This window comes from Aquarana catesbeiana, linkage group LG01, assembly GCF_042186555.1.
Source record: "Aquarana catesbeiana isolate 2022-GZ linkage group LG01, ASM4218655v1, whole genome shotgun sequence".
In the NCBI taxonomy this organism is placed as follows: domain Eukaryota; kingdom Metazoa; phylum Chordata; class Amphibia; order Anura; family Ranidae; genus Aquarana; species Aquarana catesbeiana.
Genome location: NC_133324.1, coordinates 443,980,716 through 443,993,972, shown reverse-complemented (window position 1 = coordinate 443,993,972; position 13,257 = coordinate 443,980,716). Strand labels below are relative to the sequence as shown.

Below are 13,257 nucleotides of genomic sequence, written 5' to 3'. Positions count from 1 at the left end.
GTGGGTTTTAACATGTATGTAACTATCTGACATATCTTAATGTACCATTGACTGTTATTGAGAAAAGTTGGCCTAATTATTATTATTTTGATTTTTTCACTGAGCGAGGGTCTGGAGGGAGGAGGAGAGAGTCAATGCTGAAGACCCCATTGGGTCTTGTATATACCTATTATGTTAAAAAGTAATAAATAAAACTTAAAAAAAAAAATAAACATTCACAGTGCTGGAGGAAATAGTAAGTGAAGCCTTGGTTTTAATAGCTGGTTGAACCTCCTCTGGCAGCAAAGTGCTTTTGGTAGCTGTGTCTCAGACATGTATGACGTTTAGGATGAATTTTTGACCATTACACTTTACAAAACTGCTTCAGCTCAGACACATTTGTAGGATATCTGTTGTCAATGGCTATCTTAAGGTCATTCCACAGCATCTTTATGGGATTATGTCTGGGATCTGTCTGGGCCACTTCAAAAGGCACGTTTTATTTTTCTGAAGCCAGTCTGTGGTGCATTTACTTAGATGCTTAGGATCATTGTCCTGCTGCATCACCCAACTTCTACTAAGCATCATCTGATAGCACTGGACTGATGAAAAATAAGGATTGGTTCTGATAGATATTAATCCCCTTGGATTAGGTAAATCTCTGAGGATAGTGTTCCTGGTTCAGGTCTTATGTTGCTACCTCCCTGATCATGATGAACATTATCACTCAATAGATGGTCAGCTTTTGGATATGTAGTAAGGAGCACCTAATACAAATGTTCATTTCAAAACTTTTAAATTGTTATTGGTTAGGGGCATCAGATATAACCAATACGTTTCAGGGGGAAGGACTCCCCTTTAGGAGGGCATGGGAAACAGATGTTAAAATAATCATGAGAAAACACTAGAAGACTTGAACTAAGGCTGAATTTTAATCTAGTGTGTCCTAAAAGGGAAAAGCTTGCTTGCTGTAAAACAATAAAAATTAGGATACCTGTCTCCTGAAATACTTTGGGTGCCTTTGGACACCAACATTGACTTAACAGATTTTTGAAATTGTAACGACTCCATAACAGTTTATGCACAGGGAACATAAGAAGAGAAACAATAAAGTGGTTAAACCCTAATAAAATGTACTCCATGCCTAAAACCATCAATAGACTGAGTCAGTGTTGACGGGGGAACAAAACATTATAGCGCACACATACAAAAATATAATTTAAATCCTAAAAGGCTATTTAAAGCACCTGAACAGAATAAGCAAATAAGCAAATATGGAGATTTGATGTTGATAGGGAAAACCCTCCCGCTGAGCCTTTGTGTTCTCCTTGATCAATCAGTTTGGGTACATTCAGCCTGCCCATACATGGTTCGAATCTCGGCCGGTCCCTGCTGAACCTTCCGAGATTCAAACCATCTATGGCCGACTTAAGTGGTATTCAACTCACCATAACACAATTAAAAGTGTACCACAAATATGCCTTAAAGTAATTTTTGTGCTATGGTTCTGCCTGTGTTTAATGGAAAGACCCAGTCCCAGTTACATAAATGGATCTTTAAGGTGACCAAGTTATTGGACAAGGATATAACAACTTTAGGAATTGTATTATTCCACTATACCAGCCTTGTGAATGGAAACTAAAACCAACAGTTTTTAGACTACAGCCTTAGTAGCAGTTTGACTTTAATAAATGTATTAATTAACTTAAAGTGGATGTAAACCCACTCTCATCCTTTCTAAATTACTGCCATAGTGGTTATATATAAGGATGCCTCCTGCATGTATCCTTACCTGTCAAATGTCTTCCCTCTGTCTGTTAGGAGACCCGAAAAACTGTAGATTCTGTGGGTGGGTCTGTTGTCCGGAGCTCGGTGGGTGGAGTCGTGATGTCAGTAGTGTATTTCTTACACTGAACTTCTACTATGATCACTAACATCCAGTCAAAACCCAGAAAAGTCACCACGTGACTTCAGCATGCCCAATCATGCTGAGGTGTGGAGCAGCCAATCCTGGGAGAGCTGGAGAAGAAAGGAGGGGGGATCTGAAGTACACAGAATGCCTCTCTCAGGCTCTGCATGAGATATGTAAATCACCTGTCACTCAAAGGAAGGGCAAGAACTGACTCCTATTTCTCTGTGTGTCAGTTTTTATCTCACTGAAAAAAGATAAGAGGACTGCTCAGAGCTGGATTAACTCTTCATAGCAAGACTGGGCACAGTTGACATGAAATCCTATACTGTACAAGGTGCAAGCCTTAATTATAAAAAAAATTCGGGTTTACATCGACTTAAAGTTACATTTAAAAAAAAAAAAGAAAAAAAAGGTAGAAATCAGTCTCTTTAGGGCTTCTTCGTCTTTCTTTTCAGAGTTTGGGATATGCAAACATCTAGCTGCCGTTAATGTTAAAAAACATAAATAATTAAAGCTGTATTCAAATGTGCATTTATTATACAAGTGCTCAATTAAAAATAAGAACAGTTGTTGCTGCTGAAGGCTCTGTACTTCTAACACCTACAATACAATAGGTATGTATCACATTGTAATGACTGACAGTAAAAGTGTAATAATGTGCTGTTTTTCACGCATTGACCAACTGCAAATGCCAAATTGTATGTTCTACAGATCTGCCTTACATCCACCATTCCTAAAAATGACTGTGGCCTATCGATGTAAAGTTGGCAATAGGTGGCTATTGAATTATGTTGGATAGTGCTATTTGCTGAAAACATATGACTTCATCTATAGTTACCCCATGCAGTCTGGAAATTCAGAATATAGGCAAATGTATCACTTGACTGCTATGTGACACAAACCAATGGCAAACCAATGGCACAATCAATGGACATATGATGACTGTATAAACTAGCAGGCATGGTCACAACCCTTTAATCAGACAGCAGCTGCAGGATTTGTTCTTCATTTGCACATGGATGATTCCTGACAAATTAACCCTTGACTGCTGCAATGCAAGTGCCTCCACACATCAGGCCTTCTTCCAGAAATCACGTGTGATAAAATTAGCATAAAAGGATGCTTTTAGGCCTAATAGTCATAATCAGTCCAATGTAAGCACTCAGCTATTTAGCACATAGAAACAAATACTCCAAATGCATTCCCACAATTGTTCAGAAATTGCTAAATCTATTAAGGAAAGTGAGTTCAGATAATGGTTTTAAAAAGTTATAAGTCTGAGAAATATCAAGAATTCCAGCAACATCCAGGGTTTCCTCTCATTCTAAAAAACATCCTTTGTGTTATTGGCTCTGTACATATTAGCTCAACAATGGGTTGCACAGTCTTTCTGTGATAGTTCTATGCTGTGCATGTTTTTCCCGTTTTCTCTTCTACAAACTCCATCTACCCTTTTCTGTGGATTATTCCAATTCCACATAGTTCGCAAAAACATAAAATCTTTAAAGCATATGTTTTACATTAACATTCCAATCAAATTTAACTGATGCAATAGATATGTTGGCTGAGAAGCACCAATCACTCTTTCAAAGAGAGACTTTCATGTACAATAACATCAAGAAAAATAAAAACTTGCACAGTGATGAGTTGCTCCCAAACTGTATGTTAGAAATGAATAAATGAAATGAATGACTCCCGACATATTACAGACATCACTTACAGGCACCTATACACATTACTGTATATACTCAAGTATAAGCCGAGTTTTTCAGCACATTTTTTGTGCTGAAAATGCCCCCCTCGGCGTATACTCGAGTCAATCACTTTTCTGCAGTAGAGAATCACATTTTCCGAACTAACTTTGGGGCTCCTAGCAACAAGTGACCCCGAGATACGGGGTCCCAAATTCGGTTCGGAAAATGTCATTCTCTGTTGCAGAAAAGTGCTTGACATTTTCCGGACCGACTTTGGGTCTCCGTATCTCAGGGCCACTTGGTGCTAGGAACCCCAAATTTAGTGGGCAAACCCAGTGGAACTAGCACTACATATCCAACGCTGGGGTTCCTAGCAACAAGTGGCCCCGAGATACGGGGCTCCAAATTCGGTTTGGAAAATGTCATTCTCTGCTGCAGAAAAGTGCTTGACATTTTCAAACTGACTTTGGGGCCCCATATCTTGGGGCCACTTAGTGCTAGTTACAACATAACATTGGATATGTTGTAGTGCTAGTTCCACTGGGTTTGCACACCAAATTTGGGGTTCCTAGCACCAAGAGGCCCTGAGATACGGGGGCCCCAAAGTCGGTCAACTGTGTCCACCTGCAGCAATGTACTTTTGGGACCCTTTAGGTCCAGAGACCCCAAATTTTGTCTGTAGCTAGGGGGCATCTAGGAACCCTTAACTATCGAGTTTGAAGTTCGGGGGACCTATGGCTGCAAATGGGCATTGTTGACCCTCTTTTCCACTTACAGTAGCTGAGCATTTCCCACCCTAGGCTCATACTCGAGTCAATAAGTTTTCCCAGTTTTTTGTGGTAAAATTAGGTTCCCCGGCTTATATTCGGGTCGGCTTATACTCGAGTATATACGGGAATCTGCACATAGGAGTTTAGTGCTACCTGCCAGTGCATTATATACAATCACAAAGGGCAGTTTTGAGAGTCTAGTATGAAAGGGTGATGATAAGTTCGGAAATATTTAATTCTTTATTCTCAATGAAATATCAAGCATTTGATCATTAATTCCCTGTTCACATCTGTGTGCCATGGGAATGTATGTAAAAACTGCACCTGTTAACAAATCGCTCAAAAACTTGTTTATATTGTAGATGCACTGTGGTGCCATTCAGTCTTCTTGCTAACGCATATGTGTTTTAGCATACCACATCACATAGTAACTTAATACCATATGTTTTGGTGCAATGCATTTAAAAAAAAAAAGATACATGCACTTCTTTAGTGTGATTTCTGTGTTGGGCAAAGCATTCAAATGAATGGACTGCCCAATTCAACGCATGTAAAAGCCACATCTATGCCGCATGGCATAGATGTGCAATTTTTTGTTTTGTTAGTCATTTAGTTAAAACACTAGATACAAAAGGAACATACTAGTAACTTTAACAATGAATGATTTTTGCAAGCTCAAGTTGTCAAGATGCAGTATTTTGTACATTAATATGCATGTTGTCAACCCATTAAAAAGTGACATTAAACCTTCTGTTTTTTAATTTTTTTTTTAATTAAAATAACAAACATGTCATACTTACCTGCTCTGTGCAATGGTTTTGCACAGAGCAGCTCCAATCATCCTCTTCTGGGATCCCCTGCCAGCACTCCAGGCTCCTCCTCTTTAGCAGTTCCCCTGTGGAAAGCTGCTTTCCATGGGGGCACACATGCAGGCACGCTCCTGAGCCACCTTGTCTGCGTCCACTGACAGTCTCGCCCTGCCCCCTGCTCCCTTGTCAAAGCAATTTATTGATGGCTATCGATTCTATTAATCTGCCCAGTGAGGACTTCTCATCCACATCTCTGGATCGGGCTCAGGTAAGAATAAAGGGGGGGGGATACTGCAGCACAGAAGCTAAAAAAAACATTAAGGCTTTAGAAACACTTTAAAGCAGAGCTCCACCCAAAAGAGGAAGTTTCGCTTTAAGGGCCACCTCCCCCAGTCCTGGTGAAGAAATGGCACTTTTGTGGAGCGGGTACCTGATTTTGACAGGTGCCCGGCTCCCACATCTGCTCCAATCGCCTAGGCGATCGATTGTGAAAGTTCTCCTCCCACTCCCTCCCTGCAGTCTTCTGGGACACAGGGCAGGTCCCAGAAGATTACAAGACCATTCACAAGGCGCAGTGCCACTCGCGCATGCACAGTGGGCACTCGGCGGTGAAGCAGCAAGCTGTCCCAGTCGGGTACCCACAGATAACATCCAGGCTCAGAAGATAGATGACAGGAGGGGAGAACAGCTGGGGTGAGGACATCGCTGGATTGTAGGACAGGTGTGGGGCTGCTTACTGTTTGAATGGGCTGTCAACGCATGACGCATTTTTTTTAACAAAATGCCCCAAAACACACGACATTTACGTTGTGGTGCGTTGCTGTGAGGGTGCATTGTTGGTCATGCCCTGGGATACCATCCTAAATGAAAGGAGCTGTAATGCAACAGACAAAATGTTTGCATGTTCCAATAACGCATGGTAAATTGCATTGTACCACAACGCAAAGCTCTGAAGAGGGAGTATTGAATGGTAACAGCAAAGTGAACCTGTGTTTTCTTAATCATACAATCACGTGCAAGACAAAATTACTTTTTTTATTTAATTATTTCCCCTGATAAGGTATTTCAAGTTGACATTTCTTAGCAAATTAAGCCCCATATGCAGTTTCCATCTAGACACATTTTGTTAGGATCTCATTCTGCAATCTTGGTGCTTTGCCATAACTTAATGTATCGTTAAGGGTCAAGCACAAAAAAACACTTGCTCAGGGCAGAGAAAATAATTGCAGCCTCAGCATTTATGCCGGTAAGAAGAATTTTTACATTATTCTGAGTAATTAAATCCTGTAATTTCCCGTTGAAGTAATAATGCAGCTGAAATGACAGCTGGCCTATGCTGGGTTTTTTTTTCAAACAAAAAAGAATATGTAAAAAAGTCCTAATCTAAATAAGAGCTAATGTATGTTCAGTGGCATTTTCAGTACATCACATTGTTCCTTGCTTTGTTTCTGATCTATATATGTGAAATGGAATCTGCATTATTGCTTTGCTTCTTTATTGGGTGCTTGCATGTTTACTCACTCATATGACCAGCCAGTTTTATGCAGATTGTTCCCTGTGTACAGATTCAGTTCCCCAAATGAAGAATGTCCCTCTTTTTCCTCAATCTGTCAAGTACCCTACTAAAAGGTTACTGCCGGTCATTGTTCGGCCATCTCCCTCTCTCTACAGCTCCAACGCCTGGCTTACGTGGGAAGTGGCCCTTAATCGCAGGAGCTGCAGATGAATGATTGGAGATCACAGAAGATATGAATAATGTCTAACCACAAATCAGTGTTATGCAATAGGCATAATGGCATTTTTCAGGATAACCAACTAAACAAAGGCTGCGAAGAAACAGAGCGGCTGTGAAACTACAAATCCCAGCAGTCCCTAGACAGTAGTTCTATGGCACTGAAAGATTCTTAACATGCATGTATGCCATACAGTGTAGCTGTATGATATACAAATTACTAACATATGTAGCTTGTATAAGGTATGGGAGGGGGAGATTGTGTAACCTTGTAACAAAATATGTCTACAGCAGCCGTTCTGAACCTTCTTACACTAAAGGAAGAGAAATCATTTCAGATCTCAGGGAACCCCTGCTAAAATAAATTAATTGGGGATACAGGGAAAAAATATCCCTTACATGGGTCATCAGTGGGAAGATTGCCCTGTTTACTTTGGTGGTCAGTGGAAAAAAGGCCCCTTATAGTGGTGGTCAGTGGGAAGAATGTGCCCTACTGTGGTGGTCAGTGGGGAAAAAATATCTCTAAAGTGGTCAGTGGAAAGAATGCCCCTTATATTGGTGGTCAGTGGAAGGAATGCTCCGTATAGCGGTGATCATTGGGAAGAATGCCCATTATAGTGGTGATCAGTGGAGAGAATGTAGCTTATAGCGGTGGTCAGTGGGAAGAATGTCCTATATAATGGTGGTCAATAGAAAAAATGGCCCTTACATTGGTGGTCAGTGGGAAGACTGCACCGTGTACATTGGTGGTCAGTGGAAAAATGCCCCCTTATGGTGGTCAGTGGGAAGAATGCCCTATATAGTAGTGGTCAATAGGAAAAATAACCCTTACATTGGTGGTCAGTGGGAAGATTGCCCTGTTTACATTGGTGGTCAGTGGAAAAAATGCCCCCTTATAGTGGTGGATAGTGGGAAGAATGTGCCTTACTGTGGTGGTCAGTGGGAAAAAAATATCTCTTAGGTGGTCAGTGGAAAGAATGTCCTTTATATTGGTGGTCCGTGGGAAAAATGTACCTTATAGTGGTGGTCAGGGTGAAGAATGCCCCTTATGGTGGTGGTCAGAGAGAAGAATGCCCCTAATAGTGGTGGTCAGTGCGAATAATGTCCCTTATAGCAGTGGTCAGTGGGAAGAATGCCTGTTATAATGGTGGTGAGTGGGAAAAATGCACCTTATGGCAATGATCAGTGGGAAGAATGCCTGTTATAGTGGTGGTCAGTGAGAAGAACGTCCTTGAAAGTCAGTGGAAAAAATACACCTTATAATGGTGGTCACTGGGAAGAATACCCCTTATAGTGGTGGTCAGTGAGAAGAACGTCCTTGATAGTCAGTGGAAAAATTACTGCTTATAATGGTGGTCAGTGGGAAGAATACCCCTTATAGTGGTGGTTAGCGGGAACAATGCAGCTTATACTGGTGGTCAGTGGGAAAATGCCCCTTATAGTGGTGGCTAGTGGAAAGAATGCCCTATAGTGGTGGTCAGTGAAAATAATGTCCTATATAGTGGTGGCCAATAGAAAATATGTCCCTTACATTGGTGGTCAGTGAAAACAATACCCCTTTATTGGTGGTCCTTAGGAAAAATGACCCTTACCTTGATATCCAGTGGAAAGACTGCCCCCTTTACATTAGAGGTCATTAGAAAGAATGTCCCCTTACAGTGGCTGTCAATGGGGAAAAAGCCCCTTATAATGGAGGTCAGTGGAAATAATGGTGCCTACAATAGTGTCCAGAATGCCAACCTTAGACAGCTAGAAAATGTGTTGTCATACTGATGGCTTGGCCAAGTGGTGTTAACCCCAGAACTATGCAGGCACCATCTGATAGGAGGTCAATCTGCCACAGCTCAAGGAACCCCTAGCAACCTCTGAAGGAACCCTAGGCTTCCACGGCACCCAGGCTGAGGATGGCTGCTCTACAGCTTTGATAAACAAACAGTTTGCTCTTGTAGATAGGTTGTTCAATCCATGGATTGTTATTATTGTGACAAATAAAAGAAGTGGTGTAGTGCAATGTTTATTCTTCTATGTGATATTTTACAGTTGATTTCCGGTAATTAGATTGTTTTGTTTTTTTTGCATAGTATTGCAAAAGTATTGTACAGTATTGTGTTTTGCATATGTATGCTGTTGCTGGTTGGAGTAAATAGATGCCAAACAAAATGTTGCTCTGCCTTGTAAACAACAATAAAGTATCTCAGCTTGCTCGGTAGCTTATATAATTGCCATCCATTCGTGAAGAAGTATCAAAAGAAAATAGGGGAGTCTTTCTGTCTGAGAAGCCTGGGAGAATGAAGAAGAAAGATTAGCTATTGGGGTCAATTCTTAGATCCAAAGCACCCAGGCAAGCAAACAAAAAGACACCGAGTGAGTTCAGAGTCCGATCTCCTGTTCTTCATGATATCCTTTTCCCAAATTGAATGGTGGTCATAAACGCTTCTATTTTACTATCCCGTAGATGTTCAAATCGATCAATACAATTGAATCAAAGATCAATCAAACAGCTATAATTCCCTTCCGATTGATTTAGACTCAGTTCAGATCATTTTTTTAATCAAACTAAGTCGATCAGACAGGCTGAAAAATGACCGAACATATTGAATCAATTGGTCATTTTGATCAAATTATGAGGTCAAGTGGTGAAAAACATTGATAACTTAGTATCATCCAACTATTGAACAAATTCAGATTTCTTGCGAGTGACATATCCATTGACTGTGTTATTGACTATCAATCTGATCGAAAAAAGAAATTGTTTATCGAAGCTTGTATGGCCACCATAAGTGTAGAATAGAGAAGACAAGTTGGGAGATGGCTGAGTAACCATCGCCTTCCCATCACAGACAACCCTCTGTGTCACCAGGTAGCCAAGCTGGCACATCCTTAGCCCATCTGATGACCTTGGCCGGGTCACAGACCTGCTGGACACCACAACCAGACCATACAAGGTGACATCTGGCAGGTGTCACTCAGTAACCAGAGACACAAACAAGCGACAGATGGGGAGTAGAAGAAGAAAAGGATCATCAATGATTTATAAATCCCTCTCAGTAAATGCAATCTTCTTCTTCTAAGAAATCCTGGAGATGTGCCATGGCTTGGATGAGTTGGAAAATCAGGGCGACTTACCTTGTTAGTGGGTTCCGATCGTGGGTGAGCTCCTGAGATCCCCGTACAGAGGAGTCCCGAGTCTCTCCAGTCCGGACAAAGCTCCTGAGATGCTCTCTCCTCGGTGTGTTAGGATCCTATATGTTTGATTGTCAGTCTCCCCCTCTGCACACTATCCCCCCCTCCTCCTTGTCTCTGCCTCCGACAAGAAAAAAAAGGCAGGCAGTGGTTTTTTAACCCGGAGTTCCTTTTATAGTTAGTAGGCTGTGCAGTACACCAGGGGTTACTATCGGTCACAGCTGTCCTGCTCAAGTCTGTTTATATGGCTCAGCGCTGGGCTGCCAGCACGTGTAGACAGGCCCCGCCTCTTAAAGACAGGCCCCGCCTCTTAAAAGGGCAATCCACTCCATGGCTCCTGTATGAGGGGGAGCTCAGCTTGTTTTTGCTTAGAAGAAGACTCCATTTTTTCCCCTACTTCATTCATTCGTTAAGCACAGATATTTCATTAACGGAGGATAATCTATAGAGGATTCTATTTTGTATTCTTTACAGTTTGCTGCTAGTGAGGTCATCCTGTCTAATGTAGGAATGCCATTCCTGTTCTGTGTGATGCTCCTCCTCTATAGGACTTCGCTGTTCAATAACAAATGACGTCACCTTTTGTGAAGCTTTTCAGGCATACATTGTAAGGGCTGTACACGAAACTATAGGACTATACTGCAATGATGTATTGCTGATCATGTGCTTTTTTATACGGAGGCTTTTATGTCTGACCGAATATACACTCACCGGCCACTTTATTAGGTACAGCTTGCTAGTACTGGGTTGGATACCCCTTTTGCCTTCAGACATAGCTCCCAACCAGTGGTGGCCCGTCCATAGGGGGCGCCCGGTCACAAAAGTCACAAAAAAAAACCCAAAAAAAAAATAATTTTTTTTTTTTTTAAATGGCCCCTTTAAGAATTTTTTTTTTTTACATTTCCTTTAACTAAGTGCACTATGTTCGGGCGCCGGACACAGTGCACTATGGCAAGTGCCACGTCAATGCAATCACGAGATTGCAGACGCGGCGCTTCATTGGCGGGGTTTAGAGATGCTTTGCGGCGCAATCGATCACGCCGACCAGCATCCGCCTGGCCGGGTGCTTTGTTCTCAGTGTGAGAACAAAGTCACTTCCAGCGTGCTACAAAAAGATGGCTGCCATGAGGACTAATCCCCTCCCCTCTCCACTGAAAACATGGAGAAACCAGGAATGGACGGGCCGCCACTGCTCCCAACTGACCTTGATTTCGAGGGACTGTCTCTGATTTGGAGCAATGTCCCTCTGTCCCTCTTGCCTCCTCATTTGTCCCTCCTTTTGGTCTGATCTGTATAGATGTATATAAAATGCACTTTTTATCTATCAAAAAGTGTTTTCCAGTGCTAAACCTTTCATCTGATTTCTAAATTGCTGTATTTTTAAATTCCAAAAGGCAATATAAAGGAATAGTAGTGGTGAAAAAAGTACTTGTGGGTTTAACCAATCTTGTATTTTTGTACAAGTCTCCTTTAAGGGGGCGTGGCAAGGGGTGTGTCCTATGCCTGCAAACTTTTGCTGATAGGTGTCCCTCATTCCCATCTCAAAAAGTTGGGAGGTATGCTTCAGAACTGCCTTAATTCTTCATAGAGTAGATTCAACAAGGTGTTGGAAACATTCCTCACGCAGTTGCTGCAGATTTGTAGGCTGCACATCCATGATGAGAATCTCCCTTTCCACCACATCCCAAAGGTGCTCTATTGGATGGAGATCTGGTGACTGTGGAGGCCATTGGAGTACAGTGATCTCATTGTCATGTTCAAGAAACCAGTGGTGAGATGATTTGAGCTTTGTGACATGATGCATTATCCTGCTGGAAGTAGCCATCAGAAGATGGGTACACTGCAGTCATAAAGGGATGGACATGGTCAGCAAAAATATTCAGGTAGGCCGTAGCATTTTAAACAATGCTCAATTGGTACTAAGGAGCCCAAAGTGTGCCAAGAAAATATCCCCACACTATTAAATCACCACCATCAGCCTGAACCGTTGATACAAGGCAGGATGGATCCATGCTTTCATGTTGTTTATGCCAAATTGTGACCCTACTATCTGAATGTCGCTGCTGAAATTAAGACTCATCAGACCAGGCAATGTTTTTCCAATCTTTTATTGTCCAATTTTGGTGAGCCTGTGTGAATTGTAGCCTCAGTTTCCTGTTCTTAGCTGACAGGAGTGGCACCCGGTGTGGTCTTCTGCTGCTGTAGCCCATCTGCCTCAAGGTTCAATGTGTTGTGCATTCAGAGATGGTATTCTGCATACCTTGGTTGTAAGGAGTGATTAATTGAGTTACTGTTGCCTTTCTATCATCTCAAACCAGCCTGCCCATTCTCCTCTGACCCCAATTCCAAAAAAAAGTTGGGTCTCTACATTAAAACAAAAAACATTTTTTTGCAAATCTCATACATTAAACCCATATTTTATTCACAATAGAAAACATATCAAATGTTTAAACTGAGAAAATGTACCATTTTAAAGCAGAACTCTGGGCAATTTTTTTTTTGTTGTCCATGCAGTGAGGCTGTGCCCGCATTGCAAGGGTTAACTGCTAGTTTTGTTCTAGGGGAGAAGACAGCGGAGATATATACTTACCTGACCTGCCGATCCTCCCCACACAAGACCATTCCCTGGGGCACGACCAAAGAATGCTCCATAGACAGGAACAGTTGGGCTGGACCATGGGGAAGTGCAGTTCTCTGGAGGATCTGCAGATCAGGTGTGCTCACCTCTAGAAACAACAAGCAGCTGACCCATGCAAAGGGGGGCTGCACAAGGGTAAAAAAAAAAAAAATTGCCTGGAGTTGGAAAAAAATAAGGTAATTTTGAAATTTATGGCAGCAACACTCCCAAAAAAAGTTGGGACAGGGCAACAAAAACCTGGCCAAGTAATTGGTACTAACAAGGACAAGCTGGAAGAGCATTTTGCAACTAATTAGGTTAATTGGCAACAGGTCAGTAACATGACTGGGTATAAAAAGAGCATCTTAGTGAGTCAGAGTGTCTCAGAAGTAAGGATGGGAAGAGGTTCACCAATCTGTGAAAAGCTAAAAATTGTTGCACAAATTCAGAATATTGTTACTTAACGTAAGATTATAAAGACGTTAAAGTGGTTCTAAGGCCATTATACCTTACCCTCCTGCCAACTGCTCACAGTAAATAATAAACATATGTTGCTAGCTT

General features: G+C 41.7%; 1 protein-coding gene across 4 annotated transcripts in view; it reads right to left on the bottom strand.

Moving 5' to 3' along the window:
• Window positions 1-10,308, bottom strand: part of ABCA1 (ATP binding cassette subfamily A member 1) — a 144,861-nt gene extending 134,553 nt beyond the window's left edge. For 3 of the 4 annotated variants that reach the window (XM_073636251.1, XM_073636242.1, XM_073636259.1), the window contains exon 1: window positions 10,023-10,308. The gene's annotated coding sequence lies outside the window, so the exon portion shown is untranslated. The remainder of the gene's footprint in view (window positions 1-10,022) is intronic. The other variant, XM_073636267.1, reaches the window with a different exon arrangement.
• Window positions 10,309-13,257: the final 2,949 nt, after the last annotated feature.